Consider the following 19,173-nt stretch of genomic DNA (forward strand, 5'->3'; position numbering starts at 1 on the left):
GTCACTTTTAAAATGACGAGAATCCAGTCGTTAAAGGACTGATTCGTGAATCGCCCCTTTTACACTTGCATCCCACTAAATTGGCCGTTCAGTGTCCCAGGATAGGAATGGGGACTTTGACTTTTCGCACTTGACCACTCCTAATGCTTTCACGCTTGCAAGGAGCCATCCCCGGGGTTAGGACTGTTCTACCTTCTTCCGATGATGTCATGACCCATCGAGCAATGGTGGACTTGCCCTAAATCCTGATGAATGTATTATGATCTTATATTTGAACATAATTAAGATTTGTGCCCTCCAGCCCCTGTTGTTGTTGTGCCGACCTATATAAACCTTTATAAGGGACCGTGGGAAAGGGCTAGCAATAAGTAGTAATAGCGGACAATTTTTAAACAGCGTGGGAAAGTTAGTAGCGCTATAGTACATAATTTATACAGAGTGGGAAAATTTGTAGCTTTTTCCCATGGTCTTTATAAATTGTGCGCTATAGCGCTACCAACTTTACCATGCTGTTTATAAATAGTCAGCTATTGCTATTTATTGCCATTTATTTCCCCTCTCTTCCCCGATGCAACTTTCCCACGGCAAAGTTTATACCTTCATTTTAATCTTATCTTCCTCTATGTTCCTGCACTCTCGCAAAAACTTGGATCATTTCAATCCCACAATGCCACTACCCATATTACACTTTCCTGATTGCAACGCCAGTATCTGCAGAGCTGTCAATCCTCGGCGTGATGTCATCTGTTGCTGTCGTTGAACTGATTTCGCTTTCACACCAGACACTTGAAAGGCTGATTGACCGATAATTCCTGGGATCACTTGCAAGTGTGAAAGGGGCTCATGTGTATTGAGACCATCGACAGTGTTAGCAATGATGAAAACCAAACCCGTCTACTTTACCAACCCCTTCAGTGAACAAGGCCTATCATTATACCTTGCCTGCCGTGTATGTAACGACATTCACAGGAATAGGGTTGGCCACCTGGTAAAACCACCCTTTTCAGGAACAAAAGGTGGGCTTTAAACAGTGACCTTTCCAGTGAATCCCACATCTCAAAAAATACATTTTAAAATATGTTCAAAGAATTTATACTTCAAGATCAAAACATGAAATTGGAGGATGTTTATCTAGAAATGAGCTCATGATGTTTTAAAGTGCCCCAGACATTATTTTTCATCCCATGAATTCCAATTAAGGAAGCTGAGTTCAAAAGTTGTGTAAAATTGGCTACAAATTTGTTTGGGTAGTGACTTGCAGTGCTTCCAAAAGCCAATTTACCTCGAGTCTCTGAAGACACCACATACCAGGGTACAAGCAGATATATTGATTAATAGAAGATTGGCATCATGACATCGGTATATAAACCATAACCAGATCTAGTACTCACCAAAAAAAAAGTATACAACTCCTTCATACAACGTGGGTTGTTGTTTCCATCAGAGGAATTATATTCAGCTATTGTTTCTGGGAGAAGCAATACTCCCAGAAACATGCATTTTATTGAAATTAACCTCCAAAATAAACATTTAAAAATTATTATTTAATTTTTATCAATGACAGAAGTTGCCATTTCACTCTTATAGTGAAGGTATCTGCCTATAATTGAAAAATAATTCTGTGGTTGTGTTATGTTTGGGAACATTTTAAGGAAGATAAGGTGGATTGTATCATACGTCTATTCTTTCTTTCTTTTGACATTTTACATCAGAGAATATTGTAGTGGCGGATTTATCCAAATACTCTCAGCAGACCTCTTTCTCCTGGGGATTCTGCCTTCCCTCAGTACATGGGAGCAACTGAGGGCCACACATTATCTTTGCAAACTACCAAAGTTATAGCATTTGAAAATTAGGAATTTTATAGTATACCCAAATACGAATTTAATGGACTCTTAATTTTACTTTAAAAAAATCTTTATCTCCTATTGAAATTATCCTCCAAAATAAACATTTCAAAATTTATTATTCAATTTGAATCAATGACAGAAGTTGCTATTTCTCTCTCATAGTGAAGGTATCTGCCTATAATTGAAAAATAATTCTGTGGCTGTGTAATGTTTGGGAACATTTCAAGGAAGATAAAGTGGATTGTATCATGCATGTTTATTTTTTCTTCTATTGATATTTTACATCAGACAATTTTGTAATGGGGGATTTATCCAAATACCCCCACACATCAAGATACTTAATTAGGTCCAGATTGTGAAGATTAACATGAAGTTGAATATCTCAATGACACTCTTTTAATTCTTGCTAATAAATCAGTCAAACAAGAAAAACAAGTCAAATGAATAATATTATGAAAGTATATTTATAGATATTAAAAAAAAATTGATTGGAATCAATATCTGGGTAATAATTTAGTGGAATGTCAGTTAACAAGCATAAAAATTACTGCCGACATCTCAGAGGTTCAAGCTGTGAAATTCTGTGCATAAAAAAGATTTGGAAAATTACACTGCAGGAAGAATTGTGACGAAGCACTCAATGTACCCAAGTGACTTTGCATGACTAGTGTGGTGACACAGGGCAAAACCTCCATGAGCTACAAGACTCACACCACCTGTTTCAGGAACAGCTGCTCCCCCTCCACCATCAGACTCCTCTACAACAAACTCAATCATTTAAGGACCCTGACTCATGCACTTCATTGATTTTCATTGTTCTCCCTGTATTGGACAGTTTGTTTACATTTCTTTATTTGTTTACATGTGTATTTCGTGTACAGTTTTCTTTTGCACTACCAATAAGTGGTAATTCTCCCTGGCCTACAGAAAAAAAAATCTCAGGGTTGTATGTGATGTACAAACTTTAAGCACACATTTTAGAAGGTATGGTATTGAGGTGGATAGAGAATTGGTTGACAGACAGGAAGCAAAGAGTAAGAATAAATGGGTTCTTATCAGAATGGCAGACAGTGACTAGTGGGGTACTGCAAGGCTCAGTACTAGGACCCCAGTTATTTACAATATTTATCAATGACTTAGATGAGGGAATAGAAAACAGCATCTCCAAGTTTGCAGATGACACGAAGCTGGGTGGCAGGGTTAGCTGTGTAGAGGATGCAGGGTAACTTGGACAAGTTAGGTGAGTCGGCCAATGCATGGCAGATGCAATATAATGTGGATAAGTGTGAGGTTATCCACTTTGGAGGCAAGAACAGGAGAGAAGATTATTACCTAAATGGTGTTTGATTAGGAAAAGGAGGTGTAACGAGACCTGGGTGTCGCTGTGCACCAGTCATTGAAAGTGGGCATGCAGGTACAGCAGGCAGTGAGGAAAGTGAATGGTATGTTGGCATGCATAGCAAGAGGATTCGAGTACAGGAGCAGAGAGATTCTATTGCAGTTGTACAGGGCCATGGTGAGACCCTGTACAGTTTTGGTCTCCTTATCTGAGAAAAAACATCCTTGCCATAGAGGGAGTGCAAAGAAGTTTCACTAGATTGATACCAGGGATGGCAGGACTTACATATGAAGAAAGGCTGGATTGAATAGGCTTATACTCACTGGAATTTAAAAGATTGAGGAAGGGAATCTTATGGAAATGTATAAAATTCTTAAGGGATTGGACAGGCTAGATGCAGAAAGTTGCTCCCGATGTTGGGGAAAACCAGAACCAGGGGTCACAGTTTAAGGATAAGGGGGAATTCTTTTAGGACTGAGATGAGAAAAAAAATTCTCTCAAGGAGTGGTGAATCTGTGGAATTCTTTGCCACAGGAAGTAGTTGAAGTCAGTTCCTTATCTACATTTAAGAGGGAGTTAGATTTGGCCCTTGTAGCTAAGGGGATCGGGGGGTATGAGGAGAAGGCAGGTACTGGGTACTGAGTAGACGATCAGCCATGATCAAATTGAATGGTGGTGTAAGCTTGAAGGGCCATATGGCCTACTCCTATACCGATTTTTTTATGTTTCTATGAAGACTGGAGATCCTACCACAAGAACTGCATATTAGGGACATTGTATTTGTTCATGTTATCTATCTGGTTCATGGTGATTTAGCATTATTTAGGAGTTATTAAATAATGTAGATATAAATGAGGAATTAATACAATGAGAACCATCTTCATTGATCCTCTTCTAATGCATATTACATAAGCAGTCATCAGTTTTGAAATTAAAGGGCCAGCTTCCTAACGAACAGTACTTTTTGCAGACAACAGGCTGCTGGCCATAGCAAGGAGCATTTAATATCAGATAATCTTAATTGGCTTACATCAAACCAGGCTTCGGATATCTTCAGCTGTTATTTTGCACCACTGCAACTGAGATCAAGGAATATTCCTGACTAGAGTAAATTTTGTCATTTGGGACATCAAACATGGTCATAAGTATCTAGTGAGATGCTGGAGGAACTCAGCAGGTGTGGCAGCATTCATGGACAGCAATAGTTCAGTCAACGTCTTGTGCTGGCACCCTGTATCAAGACTGAAAAGTCTGTTTGTGGCCTTGGATGGAGGAGAAGGGGAGATGCAGGGATAAGTTTTGCACTTTCTCCATTATTCTAAGAGAGGCTGATCCTGGTGAAATTCAGACTGACGTGCGAAGGGGAAGATGTGGTGGTGATTCCAGTCTGTAGTTTCTGTGCTTCTCTATGGACATGGGCATATATGCTCTGACTATTAATAATTGGGTTGTCTGTGTATCCCAAGTCAGACATCACAACAGCCCCCAGGTGTCTGTATTCCCTGTCTTTAGCTTTTAGACCCATCATGTGAATTGTTGTGCCCCTGCAGAGATATTTGAAAAGTCCGAGGTGTCTTTTCCATTACAGTGTGCTTCCATTGTTTATATTTAATTCAAGGGAACCATTTATCAGACTAAAATGTTGAGGTAAACAATGTCATTTTAGTTACTGAAACTGTAATGAATCACCTGCTATTATCTTTGTTCTTAAAAGTATAAAAACTTGAGATCCTTTAAGTTTGGAGGGGTTTTTAACTGAGACACTCTACAGACAAAATGTCTGCTTGTCATGCACAATAACAATCCACTGGATCATTAGAACACATGGCTAATCTTTTACTCACTTGTTCTGCCCTTGTTCCATATCCTTTAATTCTCTTTAATAGCCATAGAAAAGGTGTTGAGCTTGTTGCCATTTGAAAACCAATCTCTGTGAACATTTAACTGATGTGGCATATGTATCTCAACAATTGTGGACAGAAACGTGTGGTCACATGAACATTAATACAGCAATAATATATGTGCCCAAAAGTTGGGCTGATAAAAGTAGCTTGCAAGTTGATCTAAAGAGGAAGGCATGAAGAAGAAACATCCCTGTTATCCAGAATTCAAGCAACCGGCAAAAAAAATTGAGGAAATAAATGAATATATATTTTAAATAAATACAAATTTAAGTAAAAGTTTAAATTGTAAAAGTAAATATTCTCTGAAGCCACACCCAATCCCTCGGTGAAGATGGGACAGGGGAGTGCCCTGGTCGTGCCCCGTCTGCAGCAACTTTTTGAATAAAGTTGTGTTTGAATAACATGGCCGTGCCCTGGATGAAGAGCTGGACGATGTTGCTCTTTGTGGGGGAAACTCTCCCAAAGTGTCTCCCTATTCCTGCCTAGTAAGAGTCTTTATCTTTCTTAGTATATTGTGAAGTAAATTAGTAAGGCTTTATCTACAGACTTAGAGTGGGGGGTGGGGGGTTTGTTAATTATGATGATGGCATATATTTCAGATTTCAGATTTATTGTTGTAGTTAGCGCAATGCTGTTACAGCAGAAGTGACCAGCGTTCAAATTTAAATTTAAATTTTGTAAATTACAGGAATTACCAGATTAAAGTGAACTTTACACAATTAAAGATTACAATACTGATTTTTTTCCCCCCAAATTACACTGTCTTTTGTCTTTTAAACTGTTTATACTTAATGTTGGTGTATTAGTTAGGTATTGTAAGAGTGGGTCTTAAGCAACCGGAACACTTGCATATCTGGCAGTTACCAATCACCGTAGGTGCCGAATACTGTGGGCTTTACTATACTTTAGTTGTTACTTTACAATACCTCTCATCAATATCTCTTCAAATCCATGGACATCTTTGAAACCCCTAAACTGGATGTTATGGGCTGCAGCAGATGGAAACAAGGAGGGAGTTTGATATATAAGTTGAGAAATGCAGAAAAATCAGATCTTGATGTTTGAATTTGGCCTGTGACCAATTTCCATAAATTAAAAGCTTTCCTTAGAAGCTTTCCTAAAATATGTGCTGTTCATCAGTGAAGCTGCCAAAAGCTCAAGATACTGTAGTTAAGGTAATTTGTTTCAGTTAATCCCATATTTCTAATAAAATGAAATTCACCGAGTAATTTGAGAGCCAACATCCCAGGAGGAATAGTGTTGCCTCAGTGCTTCTTATATAGTGACCGGTAATGGTAAATTCAAATCTCTGTCTTTAATAAGCAATAATAATGGTAACAGTTGGTTCAAAACTTAATTTCCCTCTATCCTATGATAGTATCTGCAAAATATCTACTGCAAGAGTTCAATAAAGTGTTCCAAAAACATGTGATTTCATTGTGATTTTCAGATATACAGTATTCTAACAGGCCCTTCTGGTCAATGATCCCATGTTGTCCAATCATACCCATGTGACCAATTAATTGACTAACCAGATTCATATTTATTGCCAGCGTACATACGTGAAATCACATACAGCGCTGAAATTCTTTTTTCTGCTGGCAAGGCAGAATGACCACTTATTGGTAATGCAAAAAAAAACTGTACACATGTAAACAATTAAAGAACTGTAAACAGATAATGAATGTAAACAAACTGTGCAATACAGAGAGAATAAAAAAAATCAATAAAGTGCACAAGATAGAGTCTTTAAATGAGCCCCTGATTGGGTTTGTTGTTGAGAAGTCTGATGGTGGAGGGTGTGGTGCCAACTTGGACTAACCCGGACATCTCTGGAAAAGTCGGAGGAGCCTGGAGTTCCCAGAAGAAACCAATCACGGGCAGAACATACAAATTCCTTACAGACAGTGGTGGATTTGAACCTAGTTCGCTGGCGCTGTAATAACGAAGAGCTAACTGTTACAGAAAACAAATTGTGGTCTTGTGAGCAATGGCTCTACAAAATTAATAGAAATTAAATTAATCATTGCAAAAAAGCAGAGCAAATGCCAGCTTATGTTAGATTGTAAGAAGTGAATGCGTGATTTTGGAGCAGTAGCCCCTTTCTCACCACCACCCTCCTAGGAAATGGGATAATATGCAGGGCAAGCTGACCTTGGGAGCTTTTCACACCACACCATCATTTGCAGGTCATTCTGCAATTCGGGATTTTAAGAAGGGGGGGGGTCCCCCTCTTCTAGTGATGTTGTTGCGAGTGACGCGGGACGTTCTCACTGGAATTCACATAGAAGTCTAATCACGCAGTTAGTAATGGAGAACAGATTTGATTTTTGAATGCTGGCCCTGCAGCTCTCTGGTTGCATTATAAACCAGGCCAGTCTTGTCAGCACAGTCATCAATGATGTGTTGGAAACACTGGCTGAAGAAGACCACTGTTTCACGTAGCATATGAGGACAATCAGGAAGGAGGAGGCATAAATGGAGGCTTATTCTGACTTTTAGAATGGCAATTTAAAACTAAAGCATACACGGACAAATTTCCTACCACACTGATGCCATTAATCATACCTGGTGGGACTGGTTGTCATTTCACATCGCCAGAAGGTGAATGGTGAGTTAACTTAGCTGGGCTCTGATATCTTCTCCTTCCATGTATCAGAGCCCATTTGAAATCTACTTGCCTGCCCGGTTCTGTCATTTCACACCACGCGATTTACATGATTTGATCCGTGTTAACTTAAATGGTTTTGGTGCTGTGAAAGGGGCTGAAGTTGAAACATATTCCAAAAATATTAAGATCTGGAAATTTATTTGTACCATTAAAAGAATGCTTAAAGCTCATATGTGGCTCATAAATGTTAAGGTCATGGGCTCACCACTGGAATGCTTGGTCAGCATGCAAAAATGAATATATTGAAGGTGGAGGGACAGGGAGAAGCTCTAATGTTCAGTGCTGAATTTAAGAACAGGGGTTCCCAGAAAGGAAAAGAGGAATATGGGCTTGGTTCCTGAAAATTAGATACAGTGCAGATCATTGAGGTGTAATGGGCTGAAGGTTGGGGTTCAGCAAAGTGGAGGTGAAAGGAGAACACAAGAAGATTGAAGAGAGCAATTACGTGACATGAAATTGAAGGGTATCTTCCCTGGAAAGACCACCAGTGTTTTGTGGAAATTGGCCCCTGAGTACTGGTGCAGAGGCTGAAAAGAATTGAATGGAGAATCACATCATTGCATGTGCTTGGTTTTAGTCGTGTTCCACACTGGAAATAATTGATATTTCAACTCAGTACTGCATGCCTGAATTTCTAGGTGTAATGCATCAACATAATTACTATAATTGATAACATTATCCCAATTAATATTCTGATTAAACTCAGCTGATTCAATTGTCAGATGAAACACCGATTCAGAGCTCCAGTTATATTCCCACTTCCTACATAATTGATGAATAGCACAGCAAACCGGACCCATTTTATGCTGATGGTAGGTGGATGAAATAAAAGAAACACACTATTTTTCTAAGATTTAGTTCTATATATATGGCGAGCTCTCCACTGGCCACCGTGACAGAGGTGCTCCAAAGAAAAGGTACAAGGACTGCCTAAAGAAATCTCTTGGTGCCTGCCACATTGACCACCGCCAGTGGGCTGATCTCGCCTCAAACCGTGCATCTTGGCGCCTCACAGTTTGGCGGGCAGCAACCTCCTTTGAAGAAGACCGCAGAGCCTACCTCACTGACAAAAGGCAAAGGAGGAAAAACCCAACTCCCATCCCCAACCAACCAATTTTCCCCTGCAACCGCTGCAATCGTGTCTGCCTGTCCCGCATCGGACTTGTCAGCCACAAACGAGTCTGCAGCTGACGTGGACTTTTTACCCCCTCCATAAACCTTCGTCCGCGAAGCCAAGCCAAAGAGAAAAAAAGTTCTATTTTCCAAGAAGTTTATCTCTAACCATTCCTTTTTTGACAAGACTAGGTACTGTGAGCCATACAGGTACGATCTGTATCCAAAAACTTTGAATCAGTGTTACGGTCATGTTATAACTACACATTATATGGATATATTGGACATTTACTATATATTCAGAAGGACTAAAAGGGCAAAGCTGAGATATTAAAATTCCTACACTGTAGTCCCTCCATGCCAAGGATACCAGTTTACCTATGGTAATAAAAATCCAGAAAATTCTCTCTTCAAAGATGCTGGAGTCTGGGTCAAATTAAATTGATAGATTTTTGTTAATCAAGATGTAAGGGCTGAAGGGGCCTGTTTCTGTGCTGTAGTATTCTATGGCCATCTGGCCCATCAAGCCTGCTCTGCCATTCAATTTGATCATGGCTGATGTGATGATGGGCTCATCTCCACCTACCTGCCCTTTCCCCATATCCCTTAATTCCATTACTATGTAGAAATCTATCCAACCTTAAATCTTAAATATATTTACTGATGACACCTCCACTGTTACAATAGGCAAAGAATTCTAGAGATTCACCCTGGGAAAAGCAGTTCCTCCTCATCTCCAGCCTAAATCTACTTCCCTGAAATTTAAGGATATATCTGCTTGTTCTGGCCTCTCCCACCAATAGAAATAAGTTACCTACCTCTATCTTATCTATACCTTTCATAATTTTATATGGTTCCACAAGATCCCCTCTCATCCTTCCAAATCAGCGGTTCTCGACCTTTTTTCCCCACTCTCATACCACTTTAAGAAATCGCTATGCCATTGGTGCTCTGTGATTAGTAAAGGATGGCTTAAGGTGGTATGCGAGTGGGGAGGGAAGGTTGAGAATCACGGCTCTAGACCCAATTATTAGTGAAATATTTTGCTTGAGAAAAATTGTCATTAGCCCATTTCCTTTGGATTTATGAAACTGTGCTCCTAACGAATCAATTGGGTATAATTAAAACAGTGGTTTTCAAACTTTTCCTTTCCATCCACATACAACCTTAAGTAATCCCTTACTAATCACAGTGGAAAGAAAATGGTTAAGAACCACAGTTCTAAATTCTAATGAGTACAGCCCCAGACAACTCAATCTCTCCTCATAGACTATGCCTTCGTCCCTGGAATCAACCTGGTAAGTGCAAATTTCAAGTCATTTATAGTCATCTGATTGCATAAGTATAACCTTTTACTTTGTCTTAAATCTATCTACTGAGAACGCCTTTACTGCTTCAATGGACAGTGAATTCCACAGATTCACCACCCTTCCAAGATGGTGGCACATGAGGTTGCCACTTTGGCTCTTCACAACAGTGAAATTCCCTACCTGCTATGTTGTATCTATGATCAGGAACTCCCGTCAAAATACAAAACGCGAATCGGATTTTCAAATTGGCAGATCGGATTGCTAACATTTTGCACAATTTAAACCTACTGAAGCGTGGAACACAGACTCTGCTGAAAACTGTGGAGTGGATCACAGTAAATGCATGGGAGGCCATCAGAAGCGCTGCTGGAGAAGGCAGAAGCATGGAAAATGGGCTGGCATTGGTTAGGCTGAGAGTTAATCCCTTCAGACTCGCGCTCCTGACAATCTTACTCTCAAATGTAAGATCAGTGAAGAAGAGAATGGATTACCTGAAGTTGCAAGTGAACCAGAGAGAATTGCAGGGCTTCTGTGCTCTGGCGATTACAGAAACGTTGCTCCAGGACATCATTCCAAATTCAGCGATCCATCTGGATGGCTTTATCTCCTTCAGGGCAGACAGAGACCCTGTTGTTTCTGGCAAGACTCGAGGAGGGGGTCTGTGCATTTACATCATTGAGAACTAGTGCACCAATGTCTCTGTTGTGGAAGCAGAGATAGAGCACTTTCTGGTGAAATGCAGACTCTTCTTCCTGCCAAGGGAATTTTTGGCCATGCTGATTGTTGCAGTCTACATTACGCCTTTGGCTAATGAGGATGAAGACACTAAGGAGCTGTATGGTGCCACCTGAGAAGTGCGGAGTTCTCACCATGACGGTGCCATGATTGTTGCTGGCAACTTCAATCACGTCAACCTGAAAATGGTCTTACAATGGTTTCAACAACTTGTGAACTTCGCCACCAAAGGAGAGAACATGCTAGATCAGGTGCACACCATCGTCGCTGGTGCATACAAGACTGCACCTCGCCCCCCACCTAATAATAGATTTATTCCACTAACCCCAGCGTACAGACTGCTGGCAAAGCAAACTAGATCACTTCACAGGGAGATCAGGACGTGGCTGGTGGTGGGAAGCAGGAGGGCAGAGCAGCATTGCAAGACTGCTTTGTGACCATGGACTAGAGGTGTTTCAGGGAGGTGGCCACCTAAAATCGTCATGTAAACACAGATGAGACACGAGCTGTATATCTGCATGTTTTTGCACCGAGGACCAGAGAACGCTGTTTTGTTGGGTTGTAATTGTACAATCAGATGATGATAAAATTGACGACTTCTGAAATGAAATATTTCAAACTTTTCCTGCACTTTTTAAAGTTAATTTTAAGCCTAATCATTTAACTGCCTTGTTTGGTGGGTTGTGAGAGTGGCACAACTCTAACAGCATCTGATTTGCATGTATTAGCTTTACTTCCTCTTATGGCTGGACGGGCGGTGTTGCTCATTTTTCCGCCTACTCACGCTCAATGGGTACGTGATGTCATGTCATTTTTAAATTTAGAGAAGATTGGATGCTCAATTTCTGATTGAATTTAAATTTTCAAACACTGTGGGGACCATTTATGAATTATTTTCAGAATCTCTGATTTGATATGAATGCAGAAGTGCTGACTAATAAAGTAATTTATTACTTTGATTAGAACTTCTTTTCTCCTCTTCTTGCCAAACAGCTTCGTTTTTAGTAGTGGGTTTAAATCTTTTTGTGTAATAAAATATTATTGTAATATAATTTATTTAATTGAGAATGCAGGGTACACTGGATGAACTGGTATGATCTAAGTATAATGTAATTTTTTTTATTTTTAATGTCTATTCTTATTTGGTCTGTATTTTTAAATGGGGAACTTCAATTTTAATTTCAATAAAAATATTTAAAAAGAAAAAGAATTGACTTGACGAACCTGACGAAACTGTTTTCTCTTGTTCTTGTTGCAAAACACACAGACACACAACCAGATATAACACACATACAGACAAACAATGAACATGCAGGGCAGGGATTCATAAAAGCAAGCAAATAAATAAATATTGTTTTGTGAATATGAGAGTCTCAGATGGTTAGTGTGAGCAGTTCCTGTGGTCGTTCAGCGTCCTCACTGCCCGTGGGAAGAAACTGTTCCTCAGCCTGGTGGTGCCGGCTCAGATACTCCAGAGATGACAGTTTATTAGAGGTGAAATAAGTTAAGATGCCGATTATCCATGATCCAAATAAATGGCAGAATTGGATCAAAGGATTGAACGGCTTACTCCTGTTTCTAAATGAACCTACCTCTTCCGTTGATTTATCAATTACTAATGATTCAAAAATACCTTTGAGGTTGCTTCAACAGATGAAATAAAACAAGGTGCACACTGACAAGCTGCTTGCTGCACAATTTATTTAACTTCAAAAGGCCATCTATCCGCTCCTGTAAAAACAGTACAAAAAATGCCGCGATTTTGGAATTGAATAACTCAGAGAAGGCCAATTTTGCACACTTCAGGGTATTTCAGAACTTATTGGTAAATCCACTTTATTTTTCATTTGGCATGAGTTTTGTCTTTCCTTGTATTTTTTTTACAATGTAAAATTCTCCCAATGATACGAATAGTAATTCAACATGCAAAGTTCACCTGAATCACACTGGTCAGTTCTTCCTCACAAACAACTAGCTTTTACTAATCCTGGGTTCCCTGAAACCATGCTGTTTAAAGGCCCAACTGCATTCAAACAGTGTTCTTTGCCCTCACTGAGATCTGGAGCCTGTCATAATGTCAAATATCACCCCACACTTAGGCTTAACTGGATCATTTCAAGCTGAGCTTTGCCACATCACAGGTTTCTTCTGCCTGCTGCATTAGAAAGGCACTCAAACCACATTATCATTGAGAAATTTCACTGCCTGATTCCTCAACCTTCAGAGGCTGACCCTGCAAAGGTTTTCCCAAAGTGCATATATTCATGGATAGGGGTTCATATCCACATGGAGATCTCCCTAGCACCTACCTGTCAGCCCATTCTGTAAAGAACATGCCTCTTAGTTTAGAAGATTTGTTATTTTCAACAACTCATGTCAATTTTTATCAAAGGTGCAAAATTCTCATATGTTATGCTTTACGATCGGGTAGAAAGGGAAACTTTCTTCATATTCTGTGGTCCCCCTTTAGGCATCTTATTATTAACTGGACCCCCCCCCCCATAAAGCAGTCAGTTTTCATGGAGGTTGTAATCTTTGCTTAATACCTCATAATGGATGACAATGTCCAAGCAGCAAACAATTCAACCCGATTGTCTCTTTAGGATGAGGCCGCAAAGATGGCACCTGCAATGTGTATTAATAAGGACAGAGCACTGAGACTGACAACATCGGTTACAGTCCAAAGTTACAGTAAAACCTGGCAATGCTGTTAAATGAAACTTGCATTTGGAACTTTCACTCTTTACTCAACTTTTATAATCTGACGTGAACCACAAAGCCCTTTAAATGTAAACAAAAAATTGTGTTCAGCAATTTCAAATCCAGTAGCTTAGATTTGAAATAAGACAGGTTTCCATTCAGTTAAAAATGAACAGGGCCCAACACATACAGGAGGGGACAGTACAAATCAAGAATGCATTTTACTTTGCCTAAACAGGGTTTCAAAATGATGCTTTAATATTTTAAGATACTCTGTGTTTCCATGTTCCATTTTTATGTTTGTCGTGAGAGAAAGAAAGAAATAATTCAGCAAGAAATTGGAAGCTGATTTGTAATCTGATCATACAACCATTAGAAACTAGGAGGAAATCCCTAAATTCATTTCAAACAAAAGTCTTAAGGGTGAACTAAAGGAACTAGAAATGCATTTTCACTCTTTATTTTCCTCCATGGATTGCCTCTGTCTGATTTTTGATCCTTTGGACTGAATTTGTCCAAACTTCTCTTGGGCACTTCCAAGAGGTAAAGCTATTCACCAAGAACTCAGTTTCACAAAGTATTCTCTATGCAGAGAATTGACCTTCACACCAATGCTCCTGACATGAATGACCAATGTGTTAACCTCCTGATTGACAACATCACTATGATTAGTGTATCCCTACTGTTTTCTGGCACGGGCTATTGAGGCTGGCTTTACACAAAATGTGCATCCACAGAATTAATAGAAGAAAGATGTGTACTGGTGTTCACAACTTCAGAACAACCTGAAATGCTGCAATACACAAATATGATGGAGAAACTCAGGTCACACAGCATCCTTAGGAAGTAGAGGATAACCAACGTTTTGGGCCCGGGCTCATTGTCAGGTATGTGTAGCTGAGTCCAACACATTTGTTAACCTTTACTGCCCATGGAGGCTGTGTGAGCTGCTGAGATTCTCCAGCATATTTGTATATTTCACTCGACCTCGGTATCTGCAGATTTTCTTATTTAAACCCAAAGTGCTGTGTAGTCACTGAAGTACTTTTCAAAAATGTAGTAGCTATTGAAATACAGGAAATGTGCCAACCATTCGGCATGTCGTATTAGGTAGATAAATAACTAAATTAAACTCCCACAATTAAAACAAATGGAATCTTTTCACAACCCCTAAGCTCAACAGAAGACAGCTAAAGACATTAAACACTACCCTGCATCTCAGCACTGGAACTTTTAGCTTGGTGATGAAAATTCAATCAATTGAAGGCCTGCAGAGAGCTTAGAGAGACCAGCGGAGTTCAAGATCCAAATGCATGCTCAACATTCACTTGGAGAGCACAAATGTTGGATTTGTTCATTGGGTGCAAAAAGGCGAGGAGACAAGGAAAATTGACTTGCTCAGATTTCACTGTATTTCACTTTGGTCTCAATGTATTTTGGTCAGATGCAGATTATCACACCTTGTGTTTAACATTTGTGGTTTCACTGCCAGTCCAAGGCACAGGTGGGGCTTGAGAAGGCTGTTTGATTTTATTGTCCTTGTAAGCAGGAGAACCAGATGTGTTCCTCCCATCTCATAATAAGAATGTTGACTACCCTCACCTCCTGCAGGGTGAATTCCGCTGGGTCATTTACCTGATGACAGTCTGTTCCCAACTGCTGGCCAGCTGGTTCATCTTCATCTGCTATCCGTCTCGTCTTGTCTCTGCATCTCTTCAGGACTGAGTTAAAATTGAGACTGGAGCTTCTATCACTTCATTTCCATTGCTATTTAAATCTAGCAAACATTATGACAATTATTAATAATTTTACTGCCTAAAAAGGGTTAACTTTCTGCAGTAATGAGAAATTCAGTTTTTTTCATATTTAAAGTGATAAACTAAACTTTAGTTATTTAGCACACTTAAATGTTACTCTATACATTCAAGATTCCTTCATTTTCATGTAACAACCCAAGTGTAATATTACACAAAATTTGCTTTCGTCTGCCATTAGATTGAGCATTAGCAGAAATTGCTGGGTGCCTCCTGAAGTCAGAGAAAAAGAAGCAAAAGCGAGTTTCCCCAGAGTCGGTGTTCATGGATTCTAGTGTTCCCACAGCCTCTGCAACCAGACAGACTCTAGTCCAAACCATTGGCAACCCAAGCTCAAGATCGAAACACAGTCAGGAAGCCCTCAGCGGCTGCAACATGGGCAGTTCCGATACCTATTACCCTTTCAGCCAGTCTCCAGTCCACTGCTTGGTGTGTTGTCCTTTGATCGCAGTCGTCAGCAGCCCATAGCCTGCGTGGGTTCCTCGCCATGGCAAGAGCCCACCACTTGTGTGTTCTTCAAACTCACTAGTCTGCAGGCATGGTCACAGTCCTGTAGGCCGTCTCCTCTGCTTCTCCTGTTCAAACAGGGTGTGTTCTCCCTGTTTTCTAGTGCCTGCTCCAGTACTCTGCTTCCCCAGAGTATGCAATCCCTCAAGGCCACTGCCGATCATCTGCACTGCCTTCTTGGGCCCAGTCCCCTCGGTCGCAGGATTTTAAAATAAACCACTATCAGCTCCTTTAATAGGCCATTTAATGCCTGTCGTCGGCAGTTGGACTGGGTGGTAAGTGCACTGAGTCTCCGCTCCTCACTCTCCATGGGTACATGAAGCCCGTGCAATGCCATCGCCATGTTGTACTCATTAAATTTTGTCACATCTTCCTTGGACTGTGATTCCTTGAATGCAGATTTATGAATGACTTCTTGCATCATAGAGTATTATTTCTTTCAAATTATCCTTATTGCTTATTATTTCCAAGATAATATATTCAGCAGTTTACATGATTGGCTAACTTGAATAGAGTATCTAGTAAACACCATTTCACAGGAGTCTTTAATTTTTATATGTAGAGTTATCACCCATCTCCAGTCCCATACAGGTCAAATATCTTTAGCACTTCAATTTATTTACAATAAAAACAGAAACTGATCAAATTATCCAACATTTGTACAGAAGAAAACAGACTTAATATTTCAGGTTTATGATCTGTCACTAGAACTGGGAAAAGTTAGAAATCTTTTAACTTGCAGAGAAAGGGAAGGAAAGGAAAAGTAAAGAAACTATCTGTGATACAGTAGTGACCAAGAGAGTTGAATGATGACATTGGTACTGGCTGTCAGGATGGAGACGGCTTGTTAATTGCAGCTGATCTATCTGGAGGAGATGGAAGTGGAAGAAGATGAATGAGGAGAGGGAGAGAGAAGAAAAAAGTGCCAGACCTGCAAGTCACTGAACACTTCAATTAAACAAAAATACTGGAAATAGTCAGCAAGTCAGGGAGCATCTGTGATGAAAGAAACAGAGCGAATTTTTCAGATTAATTATCTTCCATAAGAACTGGTAACATACTGAATGGTAATTGACCTGAAATGTTAATCCCTAATGATGAAACCAGTTATATAACCAACTTATTTTAACATATTATTCTGCTGGTAAAGCTTATTTAAAATCTTCCAAACTAGTTGGTGTTTATAGGCAGATATTTGATAAGTGTCATTGATAAGCAGTGCATCAACTGTAAAGGAAAACCTGCTGCAAACTGAAGGCCTTCAATAATGTTGATGAGCCAGTCAGCTCATCCTATTAGTTGGGATGCCTGCTGTTCTACTGCAGATGACATTTCAGCCAGCTGTGAGATTCAACTCCTTTGCGCAGAGCAGAGCATCAGGAGTGACTAAAATGCTTGCAGTCTCAGAAGACTGAAAGCAGAAATTAATGCATTTCCTTTTTTCTGTGGAGTGATTGGTGATTCAGGATAAATTAGTTTCTTCTGAGATGTCCTGATTAAACAGCATTTACTCTACTAATGTTTTACAGTTCTGCAATCACAGTCAGAATGAAATAACCTGCTTACTCCTACATTATCCATTTGTCTAAGTATTGTAGAAACCTGCATCATGTTCCTACTCAATCTTCTTTGCCATGTAGATAAATGCTAGGCAATGCATTCTTGAAAAATGTGTACACAGTGAGCGATCGCTGTAAGAGAAGTGGGAATGTATTTGAGTGATCTCAAAATTGTCCGTGGAAATATTATGCAGTAGTCAAGCATAACATAGAGCTAAGCCTACATGTAGCATTTTATGGTCATTCTTTGATCTCGACAACTATCATCAATTGTACTTCGCTGGAGAGTGGTGACACATTGGCACTCACTACTGCTTGGATTGGTTGAAGAGAACTGAGGATAACTGTGTACATGAAGGAGAAGGGAATAGAAGGTTATGCTGGGAGTGTTGGATGTGAAGCCCAAATGTCCTCTTGAATTGATTGGGCCAAGTCCCATTTCTCTGCTGGGTATTCCATGTCCTTTGCAGAAAAATATTTTTTTTCTGCATGTCACAGGACACCTTATGATCAGAACCAATCCAAGCAGTAGTGAGTGCCACCACTCTCCAGTGAAGTACAATTGATAATAATTGTCAAGACCAAAGAATGACCTATAAAATGCTAAAGAATGCTACATATAGGCTTTGCTCTATATTAGGCTTGACTAATGCATCAAATGCAAACTTGGGAAGTAATTTGAGTTGAACAATGCAGGGAACATGGAATTGAAAAGGATCTACTCACTTAAGAACATACTCATATGTGATGTAGTTGGGAAAGTAATTTTAACCAAGGAAGAGGAAAGCAAACATATGGAAGCTGAGAAACTCATTAAGATTACCAGTGAGTGCTATTCAGTTTAATCTTCCACTGCCACACAATTTCTTTGTTTGTCCCAACTTCCAATCCATCATAGGATTCAATGTATTTGAAAATATGTAGTCTTCTACTCACAACCTGCAAACAACTGCCAATTCTTGTCACCCCAAACTCTTGGATCCTCCTTTGCGAATGGCATGCCCACACAGAAACTGTGATCATGGACAAAAGCGTCAGGAATCATCGGGCCCTCCTAATGAGGCAACTGATGATTTATGACACATAATGATGAATATATTAACTTACATACCACTACCTTGCATGACAACCAATATTTTATTTGTGAAATCTTTCCACAGACCTTTCAACTCCTCTCTTTTAAAATATTTACTGTGAATGCAATTCAAGGTAAGAGACTTATGCTGGCTAGTCTGAAACAGTCAGTAAATAATAAGATATTTTACACATAGAATTTGAAATCGGAAGAATGCTGGTTACAAGCACCCTCTGAGTTGTACATTTTATGAGCAGAGTCCAAACCTGCATACCAAATGAAGAATGAATTTGTTGTTGGAATATCTTGACTTTTATCCATATGTACTACTTGGTACTCCTTGATGCATTATCTGTCTACTTGCTAAATGCAATTTCAGTCCAGATTGTGTCCAGTGCTTTATGAGAAGTGCTTGTTTAATCAACAACATGAAACTGCACACGGAGGTTTGTCAATGAGCAATGTTCATCGACAAAACCCTATTTCCACCTTTGCAATACAAAAGCAAACTGAGGATAAAAACTGGAAAAAGAGAAAGTGGAAATGTAAGGTTGAGTTGGAGAACAGCAGAAGACTAAGAGTGCAAGATAACAATA

At 39.6% G+C, this 19,173-nt stretch overlaps 1 protein-coding gene across 10 annotated transcripts in view; it reads right to left on the reverse strand.

Annotated features, from left to right (window-relative positions):
* Positions 1–19,173, reverse strand: part of LOC138735929 (teashirt homolog 2) — a 491,059-nt gene that overhangs the window by 49,633 nt on the left and 422,253 nt on the right. For 2 of the 10 annotated variants that reach the window (XR_011340015.1, XR_011340010.1), the window contains one exon: positions 15,021–15,399. The exons of 5 other annotated variants lie outside the window; for them this stretch is intronic. The gene's annotated coding sequence lies outside the window, so the exon portion shown is untranslated. Of the gene's footprint in view, positions 1–12,566; positions 12,654–15,020; positions 15,400–18,325; positions 18,408–19,173 lie in introns of those variants that run through there. 3 more of the 10 variants (XR_011340007.1, XR_011340017.1, XR_011340006.1) reach the window with 3 other exon arrangements.

The sequence above is a fragment of the Narcine bancroftii genome, chromosome 6 (assembly GCF_036971445.1).
Source record: "Narcine bancroftii isolate sNarBan1 chromosome 6, sNarBan1.hap1, whole genome shotgun sequence".
Lineage (NCBI taxonomy): Eukaryota > Metazoa > Chordata > Chondrichthyes > Torpediniformes > Narcinidae > Narcine > Narcine bancroftii.